The following is a 10,002-nucleotide window of genomic DNA, read 5'->3' as shown; positions in this document are numbered from 1 at the left end:
AACCCGGCCCCGCTCCTCTGGCCGCAGCACCGGCCCTGCCCGCGGACGGGAGGCGGCGCCGGGGACACCCGGCACGGCGGGGATCGCACCTGTGTGCCGGGGGCGGGAACAGCATGCGGCTGCTGAAGCGAGCTGGAAATAAAGGAGACGAGTTACAAGGGGCAGTAGCTGGAAAGTAATTAAAAAAAAAAAAAGCGCTAAGAGATTCTTCACTAACCCCCGTCAATAGAATCTCCAAATAAAATTACAGGATGCAGATACAGGTTTTAACTACAATCAACCTGCTGCTTAGGTATCTCTTCAGTGCCTTTTCTTTCCCACCTATTGTACTGCACTTTCCTTGGCGCATCTGCTCAGCGCTACGGGAACTTACTCTCGCACATGACAGGGATGTATTTTACAGTTGTGTTCTCTCTGTCCTCTGAAAAGGTCTCTTATCGTTTCTCATCACTTTTACTTATCTGAGTGTTTCAGACTTGTTTTGGCATTTGCAAAGCGTTAGACTGTTCGGGCAGACCCTGAAAGTGTCACTTCTCCGGTGATAACTCTGGGTGTAATGGGTGCAGTTTCTCAATTTCGCTGTTATCACAGATGACATTTCCCCTTTTTTGTGGGCACCAGTGTGATACCACACTATGAGTGTATTACAGTATTCCTAACGTTTTATTGCAAAACTTGTTTCTTGAATTCTAACGAAGTAACAATTTGCTTTAAAAAGTCTAGATGTACTGGAATAGGATGAATCTTCCGTTGCCATGTTTGGGTTGGTTTTGTTTTTGTTTTTGGGTTTTTTGCTTGTTTGTGGTTTTGTTTGTGTTTTTGTTTCTGTGTTTGTGGTTTTTTCTATATGTTTAGTTTTGGTTTGTTTTGGGGGTGGTTTTTTTGCTTGTTTGTTTGTATGTTTAGTTTTCTAAATCCAGGGCGAGATCTCTGCCTTTTCAAGTGGAAGTTGATTTTGCTGGAGGAAAAATAAATGACGTGTGTTTAGGTAAATATATTTACAATCATAATTCACTGCATAAAAGCCAAGACAGCCACCACAAGTCCTTATATTACACATTATGCACGGGTGTTACACCTTTTTTGGGGGGGGGGGGGGGGTTGTCAGCATGGTCAAAAACTTTATACATAATTTTTACGTTTATAGATCAACTCTTTTTCTTGCAAGAGACAGGGAAGGAATTTTGCGCATCCCACTCCCCAAGAGAGACAAGAGCCTCTTTGTGGCCATTGTAGGCCACTGCAAGGATATACATGAAACAGGCCTGTTTAATCGTTTAGTCTTCAACGAGTTTTGTTCAGAATGTTTAATAGAAGCTCTGAACTGTTACAGTTGCTTTTGTCTGCTGGGTTTTCTGTCAACTGAGTTTTAAATCGTGGTCCGTAAGACCCTTAGCAACACACGGAGGCCACTAGAGAGGGACTGAAACCTCAGGCTGGCCCAGATGCCTTAAACTGGAGTTAACCTTCACTCAGAAGAGATTTCATGGTGGCAGTTTTAGGGATTCTCTTCAGGTCACTGGCTCCAGTATCCAGAACTTTAAAATCCCTGAAACACCGATGAACAAATGTATGCTAAGTTAGCATTGTCCCACAGAGAAGGCATTGGTGTCAGAGAGCCCTCGTGTGCCCTCTCCCAAACTATTTTGCACATCAGTGGCTGTCTACATAGACAGTCAGCCCTCCCTCCTGATTGGCAAAGCCAGTATTCTTTCTGTTCGTGTTTGCTAAGAAATCAATGCAAAGACCCTTACATAGAAAATGTCATAGCAAGAACACTCCTTTTGGAACGAACCCCTTAAACAAGAGACTTCCCCAAACCTCTTAGTCAAGTTCAGCACAATAGATATGACAATTTATACCAGTTTCTCCTGCTCTGGCAGCTTATTGTTGAGGGAAAAGAGAAAATTTGCTTCCCTGTGTTTGATGAAAAGCTTGATCTGAGCCTGTGAAAAATCATAGAAAATGCTGAGTTGGAAGAGATCTATCAGTCTCTTTGACTGGATCTTGAGTCCAGCTCCTGGCCCTGCACAGGACACCCCAAGAATCACACCATATGTCTGAGACCATTGTCCAAAAGCTGCTTGAAATCAGATGGGCTCAGTGCTGTGACCATTTCCCTGGGGAGTCTGTTCCAGTGCCCCATCACCCTCTGGGTGAAAAACTTCTACCTGGTATCCAAATTAAAACCCCCCGACTCAGCTTCATGTAATTTCCTTGAGTCCTGTCGCTGGTCATGAGAGTGAAGAGATCAGTGTCTGTTCTCTGTTTCCCCTTGTGAGGATGTTGAAGACCACAGTAAGGTCTCCTCACTGAGACCACCCTCAGTCTCCTCCTCTCCAGGCTGAACTGACCAAATGATCTCCTCCTGAGGCTTCCCCTGCACACCCTTCACCATCCTTGTGGCCCTCCTTTGGATACTCTCTGACAGCTTAATGGGTTTTTTACGTTGCTGCACCCAGAACTGCCCCCAGCACTCAAGGTGAGGCTGCCTCAGGTGCAGAACAGAGAGGAACAACCCGCTCCCTTGCCCAGCTGTGCCTGATGTGCCAACCAGGACGTGGCTGGCCCTACTGGCAGCCTGGGCACATAAAAAAAAAAAGCCTCCTTCTCCTTCTTTACCTTAGTTTGCAATGCAGTAACTCCTCAATGTTTTTCCCAGGTTACTCAAATGGAAATGGAAGTTGGTCCCTTTGTCATGTGGTCCCCTGCACTTGTCTCTGCAGACAGGAAAGCTGAACACATAGCCCAGGTAAGTGCCACAATGGGTTTACAAGATTCCTGGTATGAATTCCTAGAGAACAGAGAGTGTTCATTTATGGAGCTGCAGGTGATTACATCCCAGTGGTTTACAGCCTCCTAAGTGCATCTGTAGTCATTAATTCCAGAGAAATCTTTCTGCAGTCTAACATTTAGTGAATCTAGTAAATAACTGGGTTTTTTTTCCTTATGCTAAATTCTGATAACAATTTATTTTGTTTAGTAACACATCAGCAAAGTTGCTCGCATACGACATTTCATACATAATTCTGGATTCTTTCAATTTATAAACCTACTTCTCGTGAAACATGCTTTTATTCAAGGTAACCTATTTAGATAATCCTCTCTCAGGGAAGCATTAACATCAGCTTTCATAAGAATGCTACTCAACTACTTGCTGTTGATTCTGCTGTGCTAGATGGGTGCATTGGTCCCCATCATGTCTTTGTGCTTCATGCCAGTGTTGAAAAGGAAGGACAGACTCTTTACCATCAGAGCATTTACAACAGAAGGCAAGTGATGGAATAGAAATCCTTGTAGCAGCTAATGCGAGTGTTAAGTTTGGACCCTTAGAGCAAACAGGTACTGTCAATCACAAACATACAAATGTCAAGAATTATTGCCTAGCTTTAGACTGTAATAATTTTCCTACTTTATTATCTGACTGATTTCTCACTATGACATTGTTTGTCACCCTGACTGTGACCAAGTAGCAGCAGTTTTATAGCTTCCATAACAGATGCCCCTGTTCTAGTTTCACTTTCATACTTTTTGTGTCACAGGAGATTCTACAACTGGAACTGGATTTAACCATTCTATCACAAATCCATGCATAAGTGTTTTCAGTTATCAGTCCTAACAACGTTAGCTATAAAGCAAATAGAAAAATACTCCCTTTAGTAATTTTGGTCAAATTTTTGCTCTGTTCTTTGCAAAAAAATTAATTCATTACATGTGTTAGTATGGGCAGTAAGGAAAAAAACCCAAATAAATCTGTAGTGGGCAGGTCTGGCCTTTTCTGAGTCAAAAGGCACAAGCTGGGCATGGCCCTGGAACCTATTTTCTACATATCACATTTTTATCACTTTCACACACTCAAACCAGCTCTCCTTTATGTCAGATGTACAGACACCATACCAGTGAAATCACTGTATGAATACCAGACTGGATCATGTATCTTGGAATCCTCTTACTACAGATCCTTTCAAAGGGCTCTGAAATAGCTGCATTACTGCTGCCGAGGCCATGGCTTATAAGATCTGGACACAGATCATGGGAGAGTGGCTCATGAAGTCCTCCTAAGCAGGTCTGCAATGCACATTTTCATGTCTTGTCTCTCATCATACCTCCTTGCAAGGGATATAAGCAGATGCAGATTTAAATCTATCTGTCTGTCTGTCTGTCTATCTATCTATCTATCTATCTATCTATCTATCTATCTATCCTCAGGGGTGGGTGATCAGTTAATGCCTCAACACAGAAAGACTTTAAGTTCTAGATATTGAAAAAGTAAAAAGTAAAAAGCTTTGTCCCCTGGACATTGAGCCACTCATTCATAGATTTAGCTAGTTAAATGTGTGACAAGAAGTGGTATGAGGCTGAAACTCACTTTTTTTTCACAACCCGTCCCCTAGATTCAAGCTGCCAACTCTCCTTCTCCAAATGCTTACCCAAGCTGCCCCCCATGCTGGCACTCTGCCTGTGCACAGCAATCTCCCACAGGAAGAGATGGGTCCTGGTTTTTTCTCTTTTGACCCATACCATCCACCTACTTAGTGCTTTATCTCTAAACCATCTGGAGAACATGAAATAAATGTCAGTTCCTTTCAAAACCATGGGAGGTATCGTTTTCCCTCGTTGACATATAGTTCAAAACATAGCAGACATCCAACGTTCAACATTGCCTTTTTTAAGGTGTGCCTGGATATGATCCAGCTCCCTCTCCATCTCCCAAAACAAGGGAGGCCATTTGTCCTGTCAAAAGTAGCCTCAGCTCTGGGAAATTCACTCTTTGTTCCTCTGTGGCATTTTTTTGTTACATCAGCTGATCTCAATACCCGAAGAGTTGGTGGCAGCTGTGTATGGACGGCTTTCTGTGAATCTATGCCTTAATGCTTTGTTCCTTCTTCAGACAGTAAAGTTCAGACAGTAGTTGGGGACCAACTGAGGCTGCAGCTCAGCAGGAATTCCTCCTGCCAGCACAGTCACAATGGCATGTGCCACAGGAGGAGACAGCACTCATGTACAGAAACATATTTGGAGTACAAGGCTGGTGGAAATAACAGTTGTAACCTGAGGAGCGCTTGACTTCTTCCTGGAGGGAGTGATAAGTAAGAAGTGATTGATCCATATTAAAAAAAGAACCAAACACTGAAAGCCAAAAGGCAACAACAAAAAACCTGGTAGAGGCACTAGCTGAAAGCTAAGGAAAGGAAGATCGAATAAAAGAAAAATCTAAGAAGGAAATCCTTTAAACAATCTGAAGCAGCACAAAATATACTGAAATGCAGAAAATAAAATAATTTGATGTATGTGGCAGGAATATGTTGGCTATGTTTGAGAAGAGGACAGAAGTCATCACATACTAAACTTGGCTAGCACTTGTCAGTAAAAAGAACTATATTTCCATTTCATTTTCAGCTGAAGCTGTCATTTCCATAGTAGTGGCATCTGTGGAATCCAAGGGTATATGGTGTGATAAGAGGTCCTGACATTTTGGAGGCAGTCAATGCCTTAACTCTTGAGAGCCTGAAGCACTGTTCTACTTCTGGCCACTAACTGCCAAAGTAGAGAAAAACAGTAGAGACAGAACACTTGGTGCTTTCAAGATGTTTTTATATTTGGTTTCTTTTTCCTAATTGATGCAGTTGTATGCCAGGAACAATTTGTCACTAAGACTGTGGTAACTTAGGATAGAGAGGAAAGATAGTGCAAGGTGAAAGGGGAGATTGCATTGCATTTTGCAGCCACAGCATTTGGAAAGATAGCATCCAGCCAGCAATGGAGTTCATGGCTAAATGCCAAACATGTTTTGACTCATGAGGATTTGCTGGAACACAGAGAGTTCAGAGAAGTATCTCTGCAGTTTACCTCAGCCTTAAAAGATCTAGCAATTTTAGTTTATGTTAGACTGGAGATTTTAACTGGCACATGGGATTTCTCTTTAGCTGAGGCCTACAGCAGGTCAAAAGATTTATTCTTATGATTTAGGAAGATTTAGGGATCCACACCTATCAGAAAATATTTTATTATGCCTGGAAGAAAAGATTTCAGCTCTCAGTTTTCTTAGTCAAACTATGTTTATGCTATTGATAATTGCCTGAGCAATTTTTGAAACTCACTTCAGTGCCATTTGGTGCTTACATATTTTGTAACTCTATCTTCAAAACATTTAAATATTCCTAAATCTCTTTCTGCTGTCCTTTCCTTTTTCATTCCGTGATTCTCTCCTACTGGATGGCTTTGTGTCAACAATGCACTGTATACAGCCTGTTTGGCTTGGAGATGCTTTCAGAGAAAGGGTGAAAAAGGTAAAACGTGTCATATTATCTATGTTCTACAACAGCTTCTACTGTTGTAAAGGCTGCATCTTCACCTTGGTTAGACCAAATGCATGTTGAAGCTGGACATGTCTCATAATGCATAATGCCTTTTCTCTTCAAAGCTGGTTGCAAACAGAGGCATTGCTAATTCTGTGTTTACCTGGGCACCATTTGAGTAGCATCTCTTTTTTCTGTTGATTATTTTTCCCCACCCTGTGTATTCTTGTGGTAGGGTTTGGTTTTTGGTTGGTTTTTTTTTGGGGGGAGGGAGTTGATTTTTTGTGGTGGTGGTTTTTTTCGGGGGGGACTTTTTTGGGGGAAGGTGGGTGGGTGGGTGTTGGGGGTTTTTTTGGGTTTTTTTGGGGGGGTTGTTTGGTTTTGGTTTTGGTTTTTTGTTTGTTTTGTTTTGTTCTGTGGTGGGTGGGTTTTTTTGTTGTTTTTTTTTTTTGTTTGTTTGTTTTTTTAATTACATTTTCGGCATTAATATAGCATCTCTTTCAGGTACCTTCTTGTGTTCTCCCATGGCATTCTTTAGAGTTGGGATGAGTTACACAAAATGGTTCATTACTGCCAGATTGAAAATCTTTTGCAAAACATCTTTTGCAGCAATTCTCCAAGTGAGGAGCGTGTTGGAAGGCACTGGTTATCCATGCCTAAATAAAAAGCTGAAATCTCTTTTTTATCTGCTGGGGTCTTGCATCTTATATTTGTTTTACATCCCTTAATATGGTTGCGGTTACTAAAATGCCAACAGGGATGATAAAAGTAGCAATAACAATAATATTTGAAGAACCAACAAAGAACACAGGTTCTGCTAGTGATGAGTTCTGCTAGTGAGGAAACTGCTACCTGCATTTATGTGCAAATTCCCTGCTAGCTGAACCACTCTCTTCTCTCTCGGTGTGTGTTGAACACACAGAATTAATAGAATGGAATAGATGGAATTAATAGAGTAAATAGAATTAATACTTAGCCTAAGTATAAAATTGACTCTAAACCCTGTAATCAAATTAGAACCACCACTTTCTCAAGCACTCTAAAACTCCTTTGCCTTCTTTAAATACTTTAAAGAAAGGAAATGTGCGTAAAAACTTGACATAATTTCAAACACAGAGCTTTCATTTGGTCACCTTTAGGTCATGTTTTAAAATTCACTGATGGCACAGCTCTTTACAGAAGGCCATGAAGAAAGAAACCATCCCTCATGGGTTTGTGAGCTGGTGCAGGGAGTACAGCCACCTGCTGGGTAACCCACCGAGGTGCTGCTGGCTGCACAGCTCACAGAGCAGCATCACCGATGTTAGTGGCCAAAAGGAGCTGGCAGAGAAGGAGATGGGAATTGCTGCCAACTCATATCCTTCCCATCACTTTTTTCAGGACCAAATGAGATCCATCAGTCTTTTTCTGAAGCAGGGTCTTACAAGGACCTTCCTTCTGACCTTGTTTTGCTCCCTCCCTGGTGTCAGATGCTGACCTGCTTGATGAATGAGTTCACTTGATAATGATTCTTTCTTCTGTGCCATACCTGCTCCTTGAGTCACTCAGATCATACCAGCATGTCCATTTTAAATTTAACATTTTAATATATTTTTTAAAATAATAATAAGGAATGAGATACTATCTCCTTATATCACAGTCCTGGGTAATTACAGCTAGTTTAAGCACAATAGTTTGACCAGAAATCAAACCCAAACGATTAAATTGCTGTAGCAGAAAATGGTTCCCCAAGATTCTGTAGCAAGGTGCTCTGCCTAAGCAGGGATACAGCAGCTTGAACTTTGTCACATTTACAACTTAGTAGTGATGGATTGAGCAAGGAGGGTCTGCTGATCACTGATAAGGTTGAGCAAAGGGTCTGCTGTTTTTAGAGGATATGAAAGCCAGGTGCTTCCTGGCTGAGGCTGGGATCAGCAAGGCTGTGCAGGCCCTGATACGGAAGTGAGAGTCAGAAGTGTCAAGCAGAAGAAACCAAAGAGCTCATGACACCTTTCCAGCAACAAAGCATATTTTGCTGAGTAAACCTGACAAACCATAATCTAATAACGCATATGACTGACAGTCATTTTATTCTATAAGAGGCCAATCCCACATTTTCATGGTGAGGACATCTAGCCTACCCCACTAAGGTGTATGAAGGTCCTTCCCTGGAGTGCTGCTCTGAAGGTTACTCCTAAAGGCTGAGCTTGGCACTGACATAGCTGTTATTTTTCTTTAATATTCATAATGAAATATCTTTCATGACATCATTCACTAGAGTGATACAGAGCTGTTGGCTAAAGTATGCATTCACAGTCAGGCTTAACAAAAAAATGAGATCAGGCATGTAGCCAAGTGTTTCTAGAGTAGTCCTAGTAGCTTTTCAATGCTTCAACAAATTATTTTCTTTCCAAAAAATATGCATCTTTCACATATCAGCTCTGTTTGCCACCTCGCATTATGTATTGATTTTTGCAAACTTCTCCAAATGTTTTAGGACTAGAATTCAAGCAGTGACTTGAACCAAAATTTGGACTTCCTATGTCAGCACTGAAAAGCAAAAGCTTAAGTTTAGTTATAATAGGACATAATACCAAACACCAGATTTGGGATTCCCTGCAACTGATACCACAGGACTTAGTTTCATTGATGGAGGTCAACTCTGCCTTTTCTTACTCATGCTGGGTGTCTAGTTTCTAAAAGCCCTCTCAGTTCTGTAGAATATTGTAGGAGACCAAACACGCTGCAGACTATAGTATATGTTCTCTGAGCCCCTAACAGGAGGGCAGTCTGTGTGCCAAGTCTTGTGACCAGATAGGCACCAAAGCACTCCAGAGGGTGTCAGGTTCATTACTTGCATTTTCTTTTGTCTTTAGACTTTTGAATATGCTCCACAGCAACGTCCCTTGATTATCAACTACAAATTCTGTTTTTACCATGACTACAAAGATCTGTAACTTCTTGACTCTTTTTCTAGTAGTATTGTCATTTGGCAAACTTGTAGAAGAAACTTAGGAAAAGGACACAAAGAAGTTGCACTGTGACTCACTCAATGGAAGCAAGAAGTCTGATTATAGTAATCTGTTCAGACAAAGTAAAATTTATTTTAATAACAAAATTTTTCAGGATGGATAGGAACAAAGTTTTGCCCCTTGTCTGGAACTCAGGCAGCAGAGAAAATGCAACAACATACTGAAAAGCATGAGTTGTCAAGTATAAAACTAAGCTTCAATTTTATGCTTCAGTTTTTATATTTGAGACTTACTAGATATGCATTTTTTTTCAATAATTATTATATTTAGATAATAGCTATTAGCCATGAGATCTCTAACTGAGGTGGAACTCAGAGGTCAGAAATCAAATGTGTGAATTCCATGTAAGATGGCTAAGCATCAAAATAGATTGCATCTGCCATTACCTGTAATTTTTTGTCTACAATTCAAAACAAGAAGCTTTCCATCCTCTTTTCAATATTTGGTTCACAACACTCATTTAATAGGACATTCTCTTTTGAGCTGCACATAATGACACGAAAATACTAAGGCTAGACATTCATGACCAGTTGATGACACCAGAATAGTACATCAAAGAAAGTGTCTTGTGGATGACTGTTCAATAAATCTGCTTGACAATTTAATTGGTATAATTGATAAAATCCATATAACTACTAGGGAGGAAATTAAATTACTTTATACAAATCAGATTGGGATTTAGATTAAAATTT

At 40.8% G+C, this 10,002-nt stretch overlaps 1 long non-coding RNA gene across 1 annotated transcript; it reads left to right on the top strand.

Annotated features, from left to right (window-relative positions):
* The first annotated feature begins 205 nt into the window (after positions 1-205).
* On the top strand, positions 206-6,981 carry LOC136365180 (uncharacterized). Its single transcript, XR_010744300.1, has 4 exons — positions 206-757; positions 2,628-2,752; positions 6,249-6,290; positions 6,909-6,981. It is a non-coding gene; the product is annotated as an uncharacterized lncRNA (long non-coding RNA).
* The last annotated feature ends 3,021 nt before the right edge of the window (positions 6,982-10,002 follow it).

This window comes from Sylvia atricapilla, chromosome 1 (genome assembly GCF_009819655.1).
Source record: "Sylvia atricapilla isolate bSylAtr1 chromosome 1, bSylAtr1.pri, whole genome shotgun sequence".
Lineage (NCBI taxonomy): Eukaryota > Metazoa > Chordata > Aves > Passeriformes > Sylviidae > Sylvia > Sylvia atricapilla.
Note: the sequence above shows the minus strand (reverse complement) of the source record. Positions and strands in the feature narration are given on the sequence as shown.